The sequence below is a fragment of the Mus musculus genome, chromosome 4 (assembly GCF_000001635.26).
Source record: "Mus musculus strain C57BL/6J chromosome 4, GRCm38.p6 C57BL/6J".
Classification (NCBI taxonomy): Eukaryota; Metazoa; Chordata; class Mammalia; order Rodentia; family Muridae; genus Mus; species Mus musculus.
Window position 1 is genome coordinate 35,761,626 of NC_000070.6, and position 12,615 is coordinate 35,774,240.

Genomic DNA, 12,615 nt, shown 5'->3' on the forward strand with positions numbered 1-12,615 from the left:
AACAGCATCTTACAGGACAAGTGAGCAAGGAAGTCAGGGTACGCATTTGCCTTATTTGAAAAGCCTGGGCGGTCATATTAAAATATACATTCTAACTCTGCCACAGTATTGAGCTGAACTTTCTTCCATTTAAAAACGTTATCCTCATCCTTTTCTTCAACATGCTCCTCTATTTCCACAAGGTTCCAGTTGTCACCCAAATCACACACTCATTTTCACTCCTGTCTCTGCTAAGCCCACACCCTGCCTCTACAAACTCTGGCCCTGGGCATTCAGATTGACTTCTTTTACTTTTCTGTTTCTGTCAAGTTATGGACAAATGTGTTAATGATAACACAGTAGGCTGTGGCCCCAATAACTCACCAGCAATTTGATGAATCTTGTCTGAAAATCCTCTCTGGTCTTTCACTCACTATGACTAAATGTACTTTCACTTTGGTTAGCCTCTTAAATCCTTTTATTTTTGAATGTTTGAGTACTTATCCTAAGAGAGGCAAATAGATTGATTAAAAGCATTGGAATTTCAGAAAATTGATGGCTATAAAATTTATGATATGCTGGCTCAAGGTATCATTTGTACATTCACAAATGTATTCACATATCTGTATATTTATATATTAGTGATACTCTATGAAAGTTGAACATTTTACATTAGGTGGAAGATTTCTGGCTTTGTGTTTTGCTGTATCTTCTTTTATAATGAAAGAAAAATCTGGTGAAGGAACCTTAATTATATAAAATGAGCCTTGCATGGAGGTTGTCTGTCTGTTTGTCTTTTTCTGAGGTTGAATTACTGTTTCATTCTGTAGACAAAACTCTATTTTTTCTTTTTTCCATTCATTTATTTACTTATTCACTTTACATCCCAATCACAGCCCTCTCTCTCCTGTCACACGGCTACTCCCCCACCCCTCCCCTTCTCCTTTGAGAAGTAGGAGATATCCCCCCCACCAGTACCAATCAGCCCTGGCAACTCAAGTCACTGCAAGGCTAGGCTCATCCTCTTTCTCTGAGGCTAGACAGGCAGACCAGTTAGGTTAACAGGGTACACAGGCAGGATTAGGGTAAGCCCAGACTCCAGTTGTTAGATGGCCCACATGAAGACCAAGCTGCACATCTGTTTCACATATGCATAGGTCTAGCCCTTGTTTGTTCTTTGGTTGGTGGTTCAGTCTCTAGGAACTTCCAAGGGTCCAGGTTAGTTGACTCGGATAATCTTCTTGTAGAGTCCCTATTCCCTCTGGGTTCCTCAATCCTTCTTCCAACTCCTCCACAAGGAAGGCCTCCCAAGCTCTGTCTAATGTTTGGCTTTGGGTCTTTGCATTTATTTTGACCAGCTGCTGGGTAGAGCCTCTCAGAGGACAGTTATACTAGGGAGCCTCACTTTTTAAAGTGGGTCTTGCCAAAATAAGAAGAGGCACAAAAGCAAAGTGTTGGGTTTTCTATGGACAGTCACTTGAAATTCAGTAGCAGATGGATCTCAACATATCTGCTATGGTCACATGGGAGAACAATCCAAACTGCAATGTGTTGTTACTAGGAAGGAAGCCAATTTATAATCAATAAGTTTCTGGGAAAGCAGCACAACCACTTGTTAATAATAAAAGAAAAAGGCTCATTGGGTGAGATATTAAGGTTTGGATTACCATTGAATTTAGGATCCTTTGGATGTCCTATATTTACTGACTGTATTCAGTTTTTCCCAGTGCCACCTCACAGCTATCTTAGATTGAGAAATTAGTTCTTATTTTTTCTAAGAAGAGAGCTTTTGAGGTATAATTATGGATTATTATTATAATAGTATTATCACTTTTCCATAAGCAACAATGAACTCATTATCAATCTCTTTATTTTTTCAAATTCTATTTATCATCAAAAGTCCATATAGAAGCCGGGCTGTGGTGGCACACGCCTTTAATCCCAGCACTTGGGAGGTAGAGGCAGGCGGATTTCTGAGTTTGAGGCCAGCCTGGTGTACAGAGTGAGTTCCAGGACAGCCAGGGCTATACAGAGAAACCCTATCTCGAAAAACCAAAAAAAAAAAAAAAAAAAGTCCATATAGAGTTTCTCTCACAATAAATCCTATCAACAATGTATACTCAACAGATGTTCCTCCCCATGTCCTGGTTTCCTAGTGAATGATTCTCCACAGTAGATTAATAAGCAGCTTCTTATTAGAGCTAGATCTTTACATGTGCTTGATGTAGTGACAAATTCCATAGTGAAGTGATCTTGTTTTGTCTTTTACCTTTCAATATCTTATGTACTGGCCAAAATATAGCATGAACTGAAAAAAATGTTTTCTACTAAGGAGGTTGATATTTATACACACACGAGAGAGAGAGAGAGAGAGAGAGAGAGAGAGAGAGAGACAGACAGACAGACAGACAGACAGACACAGAGACACAGAGATAGAGACTGAGACAGAGACAGAGACAGAGACAGAGACAGAGAGGGCACTCATGCACACCTTAGATGTTGCTTCTTGCTTTTGGTGACAGAATTCTCAAGGAACCTCTTGTACATCAAATTTAATTTTAACCTTCTAAAGAGGTTTCATATTCACATGTACACATTCAGTGAAATTTCTGGAAAAACCATCAGTTACTTCTAATGGGTCTTGCTAATTTCATATCAAATTTAATCAAAGTCCAAGCATTCTACAACAGCTATAACTTGACCAAACACAGAGGCTACCAAAGATCAAGGCAAATTTCTGCATTTGCACCACCGTAGTAATCGTAAAGACATTAGCTATGCATTTATGTGATGACACTGGGTCAATCTGTTCTTTGTAGAATTAAGCAAACTCCAGCTTGGGCATGATGGCATTCACTTTTAGCTAAATATTCCAGGTCATTAAGCATTTGAGATTGTGTGTGTGTGTGTGTGTGTGTGTGTGTGTGTGAGAGAGAGAGAGAGAGAGAGAGAGAAAGAGAGAGAGAGACAGAGACAGAGACAGAGGCAGAGAGAGACAGAGAGGAGAGAGAGAGACAGAGAGACAGAGAGATATTAGAAAATCTGATACATGAATCTAGATGAATTGGAATCCTAACTTAGTTTGTCACGTCTGTTCAACCTTAACGAGAACTTTGTTGCTTGGTCTCAGAATTCTGTGTCTGATACAATTTTTTAGTAAGCACTAAGTATTTTTTCTTCTTAGGCTATAATTCTAAATTTAATTGACTACAAAGAGACAGTTTTATTTTGTACATGTTATAGTTATATACCAGGCCACCTGCTTTAATGATTTTACAGTCTCAACTGAAATTAAGCCAATTAAGCCAACTTGGATTTAGTTGCAAAGGAGAGAGACATCTTTGTGAAAAGGTACCCCCTTTGCCTTGATGGAGGGCTACTAATAAGTCAGTGGTTTGTTCTTTCTTCTAGGTCTAATGGCTTTACAAAAGCCCAATGCTCCTACCTTAATGCACTCCTTTTGCTGTACCAGCTAGAATGAATTCATTCTCAAAGTGCATCCTGTGGAACAACTGGCATCTTTCTCAAAGTGGATCTTCATAGGTATATGTCCTGGAAGGAAACGAGGCTGGTTTTGTTTGTTTGTTTTTGTTTTTTGGGTTTTTTGGATAAGCATTAATGAGATACCACTCTTTTGAAACTTATGGTGTGCTAATTTTTGCAAGAAGCTTACTTGATTTTAGCATGGCAGCTGTCTCCAATGTGACACTTACTAATTAAATTATTCTTTTAAGCTTACCCTTAAGATACATAGGGCATCCCACACTTGAAAAGAGCTTATGCTCATTCTCTCCTTTTACTCTATATATGTTGGCCTGTGGCTGCTTTGGCCAATAGGACACTGAGAAGGTGGCACTGTGAACTTCTGGCCATATCATCTGAAACCTTCCAGCTTCGCTTGAGTCTGTTGGAATGCTTGCTTTGGGGGAGTGAATCAGCCGCCTATCAGTTAGTCCAGCTTTTCTGAGCCCATGAGCTATATGGAAAGATGGAGACAGCCATGTTTAAAAGCTTCATGAAGACACAGTTGACTGATCTTCAGCTGGCCTAACTATACCCTCCAAAGTACCAGTGAGAAAATCCTTAACGCTCTAGTCTGAGCCGCACTCTGCCTGAAAGTCTATGAGTGCTCCGGAGGGAAGAGCTATGCTCAGCTTGTAACTAACAGTGTGGGAGATAAGAATAAAACTGTTACTTTAGTTCTTTTAATTTGGGGTGATTTTTTGTGTCATACTGTATAATTTTAAAAATACACTAAGCTCAGAATATCTTAGAAGATGGAACTCTTCCTGTATAGCTATTCAGGGTTATATTTGAGAATACAGATTAACACCCTCCCCATATTTCACTCTATATTGTACAGTGGCTAAAAGTTTGGTAGAACATCCAATTCCAGAATTCCTTCAATGCAGAACCATGGGGGAAAAGGCCCATCAGGTCTAAATTCATATGTATTAGAGGAAGACATTCACATTAGTTTCTATACCTAAAAGTTTGGGTTGTCCTTAACTGAGAATATTTTTAAAAACTATAGCATAGTCCCAAACAAGCCACACCAGTGTGCTCCAGGACTTGGTTATACTCTGATCAGAAAGCATGACCTGCATATACAAAAATGGAGGTATGCCTTGGTGATAGACTCAGGTGAAAAATAGAAAGAGATAGGTCTTGTGTGCAGATGCAGCTTGCTCAGTGTCAGACAAGCTGCATGGCTGTGGTTATTCATAAACTTTTGCAACTTAAGCAGAATTCCCAACTTGGTATGAACACAGGTGGGACATGCAGACATTGTAGGGATGACCATAAGTCTGATAGGCTGCAGGTAAAAGATAGTCATCGGGGATTTTGACTTTAGCAGTAACTTTACTGTTGCTCACATTTCCTCTGATGTCTACTTGACAGCCACTGCCCTCTGGATAGAGATGACCATTGAGATGGCACTGCCATCCATCTTTGAAAAATTAGAGAAGTCAGTGAATGCGATAACAGATATTTGTAAGTCTAATGGAAGCTTGTCTAAAGGAATGCTACAGATTCAGAGAGAGAGAGAGAGAGAGAGAGAGAGAGGGAGAGGGAGAGAGAGAGAGAGAGAGAGAGAGAGAGAGAGAGAGATGTTGAGATCTAGCACTTGAGAACTCTCAGCTGTTAGTTAACTATAATAGAATTGCTCCATCAATTGTTAGAGAGTAGAAAGGATTTTAAAAAACAAAATCCTATTTGCACTCAGTATTGGGTCGTTTGTACATGATGTCAAATAATTGCTACAACACTTGGAATGAACTGCGGCGATTAGATTGTTTTCTTAAATCTCTCTCTCAGATATGCAACAACGGTGTGATATTGATTTTAGAAACTTCACAGGATAAGCTCAATGAAGAGACTAGATGTGAGTGAATGATGACCCACATAATACATAGGCACTAAAGAAGCACTGGAGAAAGCATTATAGAAGACCCTGAGAGGCAGCCGCAGCCCTCAGACGGAAGAGTGGCATCAGGCCAGAATCAGCTTGCCGGCAGGTGTTTGTAAATTGCAACAGGATTCCTACTGAAACAGTATTGTAAAAGAGGCTAGCTTTCCTGGGAGGGCTTCAGAAGATACTCAGTATTTCACAGATACACACAGTGATATCAACAGTCTTAACGGGAGGAACAGCAGGAGGAAGAGAAAGGAAGATTAGAGGCTGCCTTCTTTCCGGTTATTTCACTGGAAGGTTTGAAAATCAGAACCAGTGGGGGAAAGCTGGAAGAAGCTGAGGAGGAGGACAACAGTAGAGGAGGACCAGCAGTCTCAACTAAATGGACCCTTGGGATCTCTCCAACACTGAGCCACCAACCAGGCAGCACACAGCAGCTGATATGAGGCCCCCAACACATATATAGCAGAGGACTGCTGGGTCTGGACTCAGAGAAGAGAGACTGGAGGCCCCAGGGATTGGGGAGGTCTGGTGGAGTAGGGGTGAGATGGGGACATCCTCTTGGAGATAGTGGGAGCAGGTGTGTGATGTGGAACAGTCCGATGGTGGAACGGGAGGGGGATAAAGTCTGCACTGTAAGAAAAGATTTAAAAATACACTTAAATTTTTCTGAGGTTTTCATACATGAGCATCTACATCATTTCTGTCCTTCTGTCACCTCCAAATACTCACTCCCAAATTCATTATCTCTTTTTGGTAAAGATACTTTGAAAACTTCTTTAGGCACAGGGATTTCACTCGGAGCTGTGGTTATCAAATGACTGTCTCTATTGAGTAAAATACTTCGTCTGTGGTTTGAATAGCATATTCAATCAGACCAGCATTTATGATCTCTCCCCGGAATGCTGAACACTGTGCTAAGTGGTGCAGAGAAATTCTGACTTCTTTGGATTTGTTAGGCTTATAAAAAATGTTAAGTGTGGGGTGGGTATCCTGATAAAGTTATTAGTTTTTAAAAAATTGTCAAGAACTCACACAGCAAACAGCTGTGACCTATCCCCTTTCCTAAGCCCTCTATAAACAGTACACTGACTGCCCTTGTACTGCTGAACAGTGACAAAATTAATATAAAACATTTCACCATGTATCTACTCTCCTTTTCCTGCTATGGCAGCTTAATTCTTAGTTGAACAATGACAAAAGATGGTATTCTTCTCCAGACAATTCCAAATCGCTTTAAAGAAGTGACTTAGATTAACCGATCATTACGTAGCAATTACACTTTTCTTACTTCTACGGTTATCTGTTAGGGATCTATAATCACCATCAACATAGATTTACATATTTTAAAAAGAAGTTTTAATATCTATTGCAGAGGTTTGCAAACCTAACCAAAATAATAATAATAAAAACTCCCTCTCATAAAATCCTTTCTTCAAATGAAATCTTACACAGGAATATCTAAAATAGATCATAGTGAGAGATACTGATTAAAGCTGGATTCCACACCACAGAAGACCCCAGGGCACCTACACGATTCCAGGGACCACAGGGTAGTCCTGAATTGCCACTGATCTAATAGAGTCAGAGACTTGCAGAATTCCTAAGTCAGGGGTGTCATGGAGACGGCCATAAATTGTGGAAGAGCAGAGGAGGTCTCCTTAGACACGCCCTGGTTCACCTTCTCACTTCTGAGGTAAAAGACAGAGGCCTAGAAAGGTTACAAAGCACCCTGTGCAGTGGCAAACACATGAGTTTAAAATCACAATTCCTTTAACTAAATCTATGGCTTTTCCTATGTCATTGCAAAAACCCACGGATATAGGCAAAATAGGATAGTATCCTTTGGAAAGGAATTTTTAAAAGTTTATTTTATGTTATATGTGTGAATGTTTTGCCTGCCTATTTGTCTGTGCCTTTCTGCATGTTTTGTGCCCACAGGGGTCATGAGAAGACACTAGATTCCTTGGAACTCAAGTTACTGTTGGTGGTGAGCTGCCATGTGAGTACTGAGAATCAAACCTGGGTCCCTTGCAAGAAAAAAAGAAAACAAGCAAACAAACAAAAAACCCACTTTCATCTGCTGAGCCATGTCTCCAGAACCCAGAAGGAATTTTTTTTTTAAAGCAGAAAAAGCATTGAGCAGAGAAGAGAAAGCAGCTATGAGAAGAAAAGGTGTGTCAACATAAATCTCCCTCCCGAGTTCAAATGGGCAGCAACAAAATCAGTCATTGTTGAGAGGTTCATGGTCTAGATCTATGAAAGAACATCTGAGACGCCTTCGACTTCTGTGCTGTTCTCAGAAACCACCTGCGAGAGATGACAAGACTCCACCTAAATCTTGTTAATAGATAAATGTTCAGACACAGGAAGAGAAATGGTTGGGACCTGATCACAGGGTTAAAATTAAAGTTTAGCATGCCGATTGTCAATGAAGTTCATAAAAGGTGCCCTACAGCAAGAGGATCATTCAGCTTAGAGTAGGGAACTCCGTGTTTTTGCAAATCACAGAGCTGAGTGCAGCCAGTTAGCTCAGTCAATCAAATCAGGCGCTTACAAAATGAGTCCTCCCAACATGACTTCCAGAAACAGAAAAATGACTCCCAGGATCTCATAGTGTAGGTAGCTTTTAAAACACAGCTGTCTTTGTCCAGCAATGAGAAGCAGATATAAATTCTCTCTCTTCCCTCTGGCTGAGACTCTTCCTTCCTCAGGTCTTCAGGGTGTGTGTGTGTGTGTGTGTGTGTGTGTGTGTGTGTGTGTGTTCATAACAAGAGTCAGACAGTTAACAGAATGTCATTTCTTAATATTTAATATAAATCAGATTCAGATTTTTTACTATCGTATAAGATCAGCAAATCCATACCTATGACATTTATCCACTAGCAAGTAGCTCTAAATTAGAAGGCATAACAGAGAAAGATACTGTTCAAATTGTAGCAATTCACTCATTTTTTTTCCTACTATTTCCTATGATTATGTTGAAGGGCCTTTTCTAAAATGGAGAAATGAATCAGACTCCTCTTTGTTTTGGAAAAGATTTCACTTGTGCGTGTTCTTCTCATTGTGGGCACCAAATTATGTTTCTATAATAGCTAAAATCCTGATGTTATGTAATCCTGCATCCACATCTGATTCTACGGCACATCATAAGTATCTGCATATTTGGCAACTTGGCTTTCTGACCCATGATGGACTCTGCAGACAAAGTCAATGTTCACAGAGATACAAGTATGTAAAAAGTAGTCATATTTTTCCTTTGAAAATGAAATTCCTCTTTTGAACACTTGCACTGCTGCTGAGGAAAGGCAAATGTAGCTAGTTTTGAGAGGCTTTTTAAAAAATTAATCATTTGAACAAGAGATGAAGTTGAGCTATTGAATGGATTATATAACCCACGGGTAACATGTTTTTTTGTTTTAGAACAATGAAGTAACTGAGCTAGCCTTCAGAATGAGCAATACAACTTGTACGCTATTCCCCTTGAGACAGCTGAATCCTTAGCGCCTTGCTGTCCAGCTTTTTGATTTTCAGCCTTCAGCTTTAGGTATTTTCTTAATCCTTCCTAGCAGGAATTAATCCCTTCCCATTGTGGGATGTTCCTAACACAGAGGAGCAAACATGATTTATTTGTGCTTTCCCTATTTACTGTAATTAACAACTAAAGAATAAATTTCGTTGTGTTTAAGTTTAATTCTTTGTTTGAGACAGGGTTGTGCTATGTAGCTCTGGCTATACTGTAACTTACTGTTTAGACCAGGATGATGTTGAACTCACAGAAATCTGCCTGCGTCTGCCCCATGGGTGCTCCGATTAAAGGCACGAGCCACCATGCCTGGCATAAATGTAATACAGTAAAAAAAAAAAAAAAAATAGACTGCAGGTATTAGTTACACACAGGTGAGGATTTTTATCTGATTCGTCTTCTCTCACAGCCTGTCACAGCATTGCAGAAAATAATGTACTCACCAAAGCCTCCTTGAAACGGTCTCTGATTTAAAATGCAGTCTTTCTGGTTGCCTTAAACAAAATGTGACTCATTTAGCTCGCTAGCCCTTGGCTGTGTTCGCTGAATACTCACACTAAGAGTTTCAAAAGTTATCAGAGTTTTTGTTTTGTTTTGTCTTTAAGCTCAGTTATGCTGAATGACTGGCACCTCAGTTGGTGGTTAAATTGTTTTACTATGTATCTAATTTCTGACTCAGAAGGATTTTGAACAGAGGAACTTTTGTATTCTGTGTCTTGGTTTGCATTTTCTCTGAGATCATACATTTGTTCACAGCAGGGAGAACATCTATTCTATCATGTTTAACTCGGAAAAGAACTCTGCATTTGTCCAGGTAGCCCAGGAACCACTCCATCACAACAGTGAGACGGGTCTATAATCATATGTGTATGTGACTATCTGATTAATATACATCTTTCTTGTAGTTGGTAAAAACCATGAGGGGGACGCGGCCTGATTATCAACTGCTCCATCCCTAGAGTATAGGATACTGCAGATACAAACTTTTGTATCTGAATAATTCAATGAAGTCCAAGAGAAAGCAGAATTTGAGCTGGGTTTTGAGACAAGAGAGATGACTTATCAGAATTCAAAGCACATACCAAGTAGAGATGTTGGTGGAGATGAAAGCTCTAGGTAAGGGTTCACTACAACCATCTCTGTGTTGGGGTGGCAGATTTCTATGCGATGGGAATTTACTGCAGAAATGGGTTTGTGTTTTTATCTGACATTAGTTTAAAATCCACCCAGAAGCTCCAGCTACGGTTACAAGATGTTTTAAGACACTTGAGGTTGGGCTACCTCCACCATGGGAGAGGGAATTTCCTTGGTGTGCTTAATTAGGCGGTATCTCTGAAAGGAGCACGTTATGGTTTTCATCCATGGAAAAAGGGAAATGCCAACCGGTTTTCCAGACAACACACTTGATTGCCAACTGGATAAGTGCCCTATTTCCCAGGGGGTGTTTTGGGCTGAGTTCACCAAAACTCGGGGTCCTAAGTCTGATGGTCATGTTGGGTACTGTCCACTCTTCATGGATGTTTTGGAAGCTTCATCCACAGCTGACTTGCTAACCACACTCTTGATCTTGGTCACCCGACAGAACCAACATATCTGTGTTTTTCAATTCCTCTGAGCTAATTAGAGGATAAAGGAAACAGGATTTAAACATTTTCTCAGGTCTCCTGTGTTTCTTCTCTTTACAATTCTGTCCCTGTCCCCTTTCTTTCCCTTGTTTATTTCAAATATGCACTTATCCTAGCATGTGGTGCACAATTACATACCCTCCTTGCCTTTTGGGGTTTAGAAACTCCATCTTTTTTTCTCTATTTGTAAGTTTTTTCCCTTTGTTTCTTTTTAAACAATGTAGCCATTCCCTAGTGTGGGCTGCTGGACAACAGGCATGTTTATTTGGAGAGTCTATGTTGGAACGGTTTCATCCTGAGATCCTGTTCACTTGGAGTCGCAGAGGGAAGTAAAAATGACAGCAAATTGTACATATTTTTAAAATACAACTTTTTTTTTTCAGCTTTGGAACAATGCACTTTATAAACTGCTTCTTCCAGGGTAGCCAAGTTAAGGCCAGAGGAAAGAAAGACAAAGTAAAACAAAAAAAAAGCATCTCAAAATGCAGAGATGGCCTTCTCATTTTGAGATAGCAAACCTCGCCCAGTATTTACTCCTTTTCTGGCCTGTATTAAAGCTATTAATGGATTCGGGGAATGGCACTTCCTGCCTATCTTCCCAGAGATATAAACCCCTGTGGCATCAGAAGCCTATGAGTAGAGCTGTATGTACTGATAAGCAATTATCACTGGGGTAAAAAGAAGGGCTGAAGTCTTGGTCTATCATAGGGCAGAGATGTTAAGATTTATTCTCAGTGTTATCAGACAGTCTGGCTACCCAGGCAAATCTCCTTCACCAAGAAAAGAATGAAAAGCACAGGGGGAGATTATACTTCTCACAAACATTTATCAATCAAAACAAGAAACTCTGAATGTAAAATTGAAACACAATCACAAAGTCAGTTTTAAATGGACAAAAGGCCACAGAAAACTCAGACCTTCTGAGGATTAAAAATGAAAAAAAAAAAAAAAAAAAAAAGGAAATCTTTACCTAAGATTGCCAGAGATCAAACAGAGAGAAGCTATGAAAAGAAAACTGGTGTGGGAGGCTGCTTTTACGAATGGCTTGGGATTAAAATAATGTATATAGCTCATATTCAGCCCTTGAGGAGAAGATGAAACTTTGCAGAACTGTAAAATTACTTGTATTAGATCAATCTTAAAGACACAGAAACACACATAATGAGTGAGATTCAGAGGATTTTTCTTTTTACAAAGGAAATCTGAGTCGCTGTGAGATGTCATTTGAATTCTGAACTCTGGAATGGTGCATGCTAATTCCAAACAAAGCCCTTAGTCTCAGTATCTTTTGCCTAAGCAGGACTGACAGTGATCTTCCAAAGCGAGACTGCTATTAGAGAACAATTTCCACTAATTACTCTTTCTAAGGGATCTTCACTGAAACCAGGGGCTTCCTAGTAGACTAAGGAATGCTAACTCTTTATCAGGGTTCAATCTCCTCCATCGCCTGTCTCAGCCACACCTTTCACTAAAACAGAACTGTGCATCCAAAAGCATCGGATCAGCTATTGAAGGAGCCAGACACTCCATGTACACTGAGATGGTCTCACTTGTTCTCTTCCTTCTGCCACTCATTCATGAAACACTTACTGAGCAATTAGTATGTGTACAGTGTTGGACTAAGTGCTGGTGACAGTGAGTGAACAGGCAGCACCCACTTATGACCTATAGCATGACAGTCTTGCATTTCAGTAGTTATGTTTACACCGGTTTGAAAACGCAAGAACTCCCTTTAAAAACAAAGCAATAAAAAGAAACATTGAATAACAAAGTTGTATTGACAGGGAAGTGTTTATCTCAGAGGCTGGCCACTTAGCCCAATTTCTAAATGGAAGACTGTAATGGTGTATGTTCTCTTATTGGTCATCCATGCTCCACTGGATGGCCTTGTATCTATGCATGTCTGGGCAGCACTCAGTGGGCAATAAAGGAAACAAAATGAACATGTGAAAGAATGATGGTGATAGGGAGTGGGCTCTGGGAGAGTTTGTAGGAAGGATGAGGGTTGGATACTATCAAAATACATTGTAAACGTGAGAAATTATGTAAGAATAGATCAATAAAATGAA

General features: G+C 39.8%; 1 protein-coding gene across 22 annotated transcripts in view; it reads right to left on the reverse strand.

Annotated features, from left to right (window-relative positions):
- Lingo2 (leucine rich repeat and Ig domain containing 2) overlaps window positions 1–12,615 on the reverse strand; it is a 1,254,967-nt gene that overhangs the window by 64,848 nt on the left and 1,177,504 nt on the right. For 4 of the 22 annotated variants that reach the window (XM_030253527.1, XM_011250018.3, XM_030253526.1 and 1 more), the window contains one exon: window positions 3,425–3,531. The exons of the other annotated variants lie outside the window; for them this stretch is intronic. The gene's annotated coding sequence lies outside the window, so the exon portion shown is untranslated. The remainder of the gene's footprint in view (window positions 1–3,424; window positions 3,532–12,615) is intronic. 22 annotated transcript variants of the gene reach the window in all.